Source organism: Pimephales promelas, chromosome 21 (genome assembly GCF_988280905.1).
Source record: "Pimephales promelas chromosome 21, fPimPro1.hap1.1, whole genome shotgun sequence".
NCBI classification, from domain to species: domain Eukaryota; kingdom Metazoa; phylum Chordata; class Actinopteri; order Cypriniformes; family Leuciscidae; genus Pimephales; species Pimephales promelas.
Window position 1 is genome coordinate 10428039 of NC_142789.1, and position 6347 is coordinate 10434385.

Sequence of the window (6347 nt, forward strand, 5' to 3'; positions counted from 1 at the left end):
TTGTAAGACTTGCTTTGTGAAGTCTTCGTTTTATTTATGAGAGGGAGTAGGCCTATTGCCATTTATTTTACACAACCGTCTACAGTTTCACACACTCTCACTGGTTTTTCCAACTGCCGACGGGTCGCCATTTCTCATTTCACCCGTTTTTGTGCGTACGCCTGGGTCAGAGCTTGCGTGAAGGACCGCACATTTTACCGTCAAGTTTGCTTTTTATAAATACCAACTATTGCGTAGAGAGCGGCGTACGCCTTCTTTTGTGCATAGGCAACGTTTATAAATGAGGCCCCAGGTGTTTTCAATCTCATCTGAAATTATAGGGTAACACATCACATGTAACATGCATTTTGAAATCAGATTTCCTTTTTGATGTAACAAGTAAATTAACACATTACAATATCATGCATAATCAGTTTTTTTAAATTGAAAATTACATTCTTAAAACACAAATACATTTATTTACAACCAAAAAAGTTACTGCTTATTAAATATTTTCAAGAACAAGTCATAGTATGAATTGTAGCTGAACAATAGGCGTTTCTCAATGTCAAGGAAGGATCCTCGGAAGCCGGAATTTCGAGGATGCTACGTCATCGATGTCCGTCGAAGGACTGTTCCAATGTCGAGGATCCTCAGAATTTCAACCAAGGACTGAGTCCTTCGTTCAGAAAATATCCCATACACAGGAAAGGATGCATATGTGTAGCCTTCGCGCTCTTAAAGGAACACTCTGACTTTTTGGGACTTTAGCCTATTCACCTTACCCCCCAGAGTTAGATAGCTAAGTCCATACATACCTTTTTCATCTCCGTGCGTGCTATAAGTCTGTTTGACGCACCCACCGCTAGCCTAGCTTAGCACAAAGACTGGATGTGAACGGCAGCTTTCATACTAATCTGAGTGACAAAATAACGCAAACGTTTTCCTATTTACATGTTGTGGTTTGTATAGTCACAGAGTGTGCAAATATCAAGGCCATATGAGACACAGACATCTTTTAACCGTATAAACAGTGTTGTGCTAGTTACTTCCAAACTGTAATACATTAGGTATTACTTGTTACTGTTATTTAAAAGTAATTCATTACCTTACAATATTACTGTCCCAGAATTGTAATGCGTTACATTACTCATGTATTACTTTTGAGTTACTTTCACCAAAATAACTAAGTAGAACTTAACTTTTGGGCTGTAACGATATGCAATATGAAACCGAAATCGCGATTCGCCAGATCCACGAACCTACAGAATCGCGACAAACCTCTTCCAACTCCAGCGTTATTCTCCTTACCGTCCAGATCCAATGCTGCCTTATCTTTAAATTAGGCTATTAGTATTATTTGAAGTTAACATTATAAAATACGTGGACCTACACCACAAAACTAGTTACGGATAAATTATTTAAAATTGGGGAAGTCCATCATTATGGACATGACATTTGCAGTCAAAACTTGAAATAAAAATTCTCAGAAAATTCATGTATTGAAACGTATATAGGCTACTTCCTTAAAGGACTCCAGACATTAGACAAATATCAGTCTATGTTTTATTTTTAATATTAGGGAAAAGACACACATTCATGCGTGACAAAAAAATAGGAGGCAAAAAATATTTTTTTTTGTAATTCTGTTAATTACACTGTGCGCAAATCGGATGAGGAAGGTTTGGCTCTCCAGTCTCCATAGAACTTAAAATATTCTTTTTATTTTAGTTTTCGTGTTCGCATTTATGAGGAAAAAACAATGTTACAGACGCGACCGCTCTGAACTGGCACTAAAAGACTGCTTTAAAACTTTCACATAGTCTGTTGCCTTTAAGAAGTAAAAGCAGACATTACACTGTAATACAACTGTAATACAAGCCTCACTGAACATGTAACGAGTAAAATATTACTGAAAATTGATTAGTAATGCCTTACACTACTGCGTTACAGCAAAAAGTAATATGTTACTGTAATGTATTACTTTTGTAATGCGTTACTCCCAACACTGCGTATAAATACTATATTTTCTGAAGGCGAAGCACTGCTACTTGGGCAGAGTGATAACAATCACCTGAGACGCACCGTGACGAGGAGCAGAGAGTTCGCTCAGTGTTGGCGTTAGATAGAAAAGCATAGTTTATCATGGGTGTTTGCTTTATTGTATGAGCTGTGACAATAAACAGGGGAGACCAGGTAATACAGTACCATGTTTCATTGATTTCCAACCAAAAACGCACCCAGATTTATAAATATCACATGAATAAATAATTATTATTACAGGAATCAATATATTTTAAATGCAATTTATTAGCTGAACCAAATCTATTCAACGTTAGCCTATATAATACAGTATTGCATTAGAATAAGGGGAAAGTAATAGCACAAATTGTTTTTGCACAATGAACTCACAGCCTATCGTACCCTTTTGCACGCTCAAGTTTGTTATTTCCATGGTTATTTCAAATTTAGGCTACTAGGCGCGCCGCGCGCAGGGTTCAAGTTCAACGCGGTGAACGCGCTCGTTTTTTTTCAAGCGCGTCCGCACCGCATCAAGATAAAAACATGTTCATACCCTAATCATATAATAGTGTCACTAACGTTACATTAGCTCTGGCTAATGGCACAGTTACAGTAGGTCATCTAAAAACATAACGGAACACTTACCTCAGCCGCAGGTGATCCACTTGTCCTGTCTGTGCTATCGATGGGATAGCCGTATCCTTCAGCACATTATGGTCCGTGTGGCAAATTCCATTTTTTTCAAAATAGTCGTCCTCATTGAAATGTACCCAGCAAACATAATGTCCCTTGATAATCTTAGGTGTGTTTGGATCAATATCCAGAGTAAGTTAGCCATTTCTTCATCCAGTCAGCGTTTTTAGTTGGAATTCTGTGAAACATGGTATTACCTCCCCTGTTTACTGTCGCAGCTATTTACAATAGAGCGAAAACCCATGACTCTAAACTACGCTTTTACTATTTATAAATTGCTGACTCTGTTACCCAAACACCGAGCGAACTCTCCGCTCCTCACCACGGCGTGTCTCAGGTGATGCGGTTATTACTCCGTCAAAGTAGCAGTGCTTCGCCTTCAGAGAATAGTTCCCAGGTTTTATACGGTTAAAATATGTCTGTGTCTCATTTGACTTTGTTATTTGTACATTATGTGACTATACAAATCACAACATGTAAATAGAAAAACGTTTGCGTTATTTTGCCACTCATTTGGATTAGTATGAAAGCTGCAACCATTCACATCCAGTCTTTGTGCTAAGCTAGGCTAGCGGTGGGTGCGTCAAACAGACTTATAGCACGCACGGAGATGAAAAAGGTATGTATGGACTTATCTAACTCTGGGGGGTAAGGTGAATAGGCTAAAGTCCCAAAAAGTCGGACTAGTGTTCCTTTAAATCACCAAAAATCCTATGCGCAGCTTTGCTATCTTGTTCAAAAACTAAAAAATGTCGACCGTTAGCGGAGTCGGAGTGATAACGGCAATATGCTTTCAAATGTAAGCAAGTATAATTTCAGTTTAGCCATTTATTTAATGTTTGTTAAACTATTTAACATATCGGCTCAAATTTGCTGAGGGGATTTAAAGCTGTTCCCTTTTACTGGTGATTAACTTTTTAATTTTTACTTCATAGCCTTTTTTCTTGGTCACATATTTTACAATTGCATGTGTTTTAACAGCTAACGTTAGATCATGTTGCTATGGAGGTAGTTCTGTTAACTCCGGTAATATAATCGTTTTTGAATGAATAAACTCCTTTTTAAATCAATATTTTGTGTCAAATTATTGATTTATTTGGTAGGTAGCCATGTTATAAGTGGGAAAATGTATAGCGAGGCGGTTGTTACAGCGAATACAACCGGCTGATCAAGACCCCTCTGCTTTAGAGTTTGCGGGGTTGTATTCACTATAACAACCGCCTGGTTATACATTATCCCTTTATTTATTTATTTCTATGAGGACTGACAAGACAAAATAAGGACTGTCAAGTGTATTTAAACAGTGCAGTACACCAGCACAATGATTTTTGCAGCGCCGAAGCGGACCTTTCACTGATATGACGCAATGACGTGCACTTGCTAGCCTGTTCCATTTACATGTTCCCTGAACTCTAAAGAGGACCCTTGCCTAGCCTCTGAAGGAAATGACTTGGAAGGACCCGTCCTGCCAAGGAAGTATCCTTGACATTGAGAAACACCTTATATCTAGTGATGCATGCTTTCCGATTAGCTTTATGCCCAGCTGCACTACTTCCTGAACTTCAGCCAGCTCCTTGTTTCCTGTCTGCCATTATTAGCCAAATTGATTAATTCAGGTGTGTCTGATTATTGTTGCCATGACTACTGAGGTCAGGTACACCTAAATTAATCAATTTGGCCAACAATGGCAGTCATGAAACAAGGAGCTGGCTGAAGTTCAGGAAGTAGTGCAGCTGGGCATAAAGCCAGAGCCCGTCTAACGGAGAGCCTTGGCACTTCCTATTGGCCCCGTTGTGTATTATCTTGGTTGCAGTTCCATTAGAATTCGACTGGAGGTGATCGCGGGTGAACGCAGAATGAATGGGAGTCGATGGGGCTAAACGGCTAAATGTGTCTCTGTCACCTGCTTGTTGTTAAATGAACAAAGATTTTATTGTTGATTCCGCAAGTTCAATATAGATTATAGGCCAAAAGTCGAATGAACGAGTACTTATGTCCTTTTGATTTCTTACAGGTTAGGCCCCAGATAGCAGACTGACATTGAATCAACGTGGAAATATGACATTGAAACAACGTTGATCTGACATTGTTTTGCTCATCGAATTAACGTTGAACCAACGTCAGACGCGTCATTCTTTCAAAACTAACGGAAAATCAACTTGAAATCAACGCGTTGTTTCAACGTTATGAAAGCAAACCAATTTTCGATTTTCATTTAGCTTTGAAGAATGCCGCGTCTGACGTTGGTTCAACGTTAATTCGATGAGCAAAATCAACGTTGTTTCAATGTCATGAGAGACGTCGTTTCCACGTTGATTCAATGTCAGTTTGCTATCTGGGGCTGTTGTTGTTGATTTTTAGAACAGATAAGTGAACTTAAAAATGCAATTTTCAGCTGAGATTTTCTTAGCCCTCCCTTTTGAATGCAACTTTCAAATTACTTGACAAAAAAATACATCCTGAGAAACGTGGATTTTTTGGGGTGAAACGCCATTGACTCCCATTCATTCTCCACTCGACCGCGAGCGCCCCCGCATGGACAGAGACGCGTTACTGCAGCCAGTCCAGAACCCGGAAGTAACCAGCCAGTGCCTATTCTCTTCAATTAGACATTCTCTGATAAAGCCCATTTAGTGGACAGATGATTAATACGTATTTCCTCCCAAACTAAAATCAATACTTATAATACTTAATGTAACAATATGTGACTCCTTAGATGTTCCATTTAATTTGTTATGTTTTACATGAAATCTCATTTGTACAGTTTTTTTTTGTGTAGATATTTCAATCTAAATGTAGTTTGAAATAGGTGTAACACAACCACTAGAAAGTGATGCATTTTCATGTTTATTTTTATGAGAATACCACATTTTTTATGGGGAAATAATAAATAGAGCCTTCAATTTCACTGTGTGATGTTGAAATTAATCAAAACTGTATGCAGTTTGCATTTAACATTTAAATTGCTCAAAACCGTAGGGCCTGAGAAGAGATGTGAAAAGATACACAGGAATGAACCATGAATAAATCTAGATTAAATGATACTGCCGGGGTCTGATGTGTGTGTGTTTTTTTTTTTTTTTTTTAGATGTGTTGTTTTCTTAAATTAAATTATGTATATCTGTGAGGACAATCACATTTGGATCTTTCAAATGTTCAGGTCTGGTCTCCCTTTAAATTTTAATAAGGCAAAGACATTTAATAAGGCAAAGACATAGAAAGTAGAAAAGGAACTAGTCAATTAAATTGTGATGCTATCACCAAGTGGTGGTATAACACCCAACAACTTGATTATGAAACACTCATGCTCTTAACAGACCCTGATTTTGACTCAGGCAACAACCTCGAAAATAGGTGATGGTAAGCAAGTTTGTTTCACTCTGATAAATGGTATGACCTTTACAGAATAACAAAGTTTGGTCAATCTCAGGGAGAATTTACGCGATTCTTGCGTAGTGCTTCCTGAAGTTCCTGCAAAACTACTCCCTAACTTCCTGGGTATACATCCTGAGTTAAAAGCTTATGGGATGACCTTTGTTTCAGCTTGAACAGTATTCAGACTTGTCAGCTGACCTTTGTTTCAGTTGAGTGTCTTAATCTAATTCCACGCAGCTTTAACCTACCTGTAATAGTGGACTGTGAAAAATTTACAA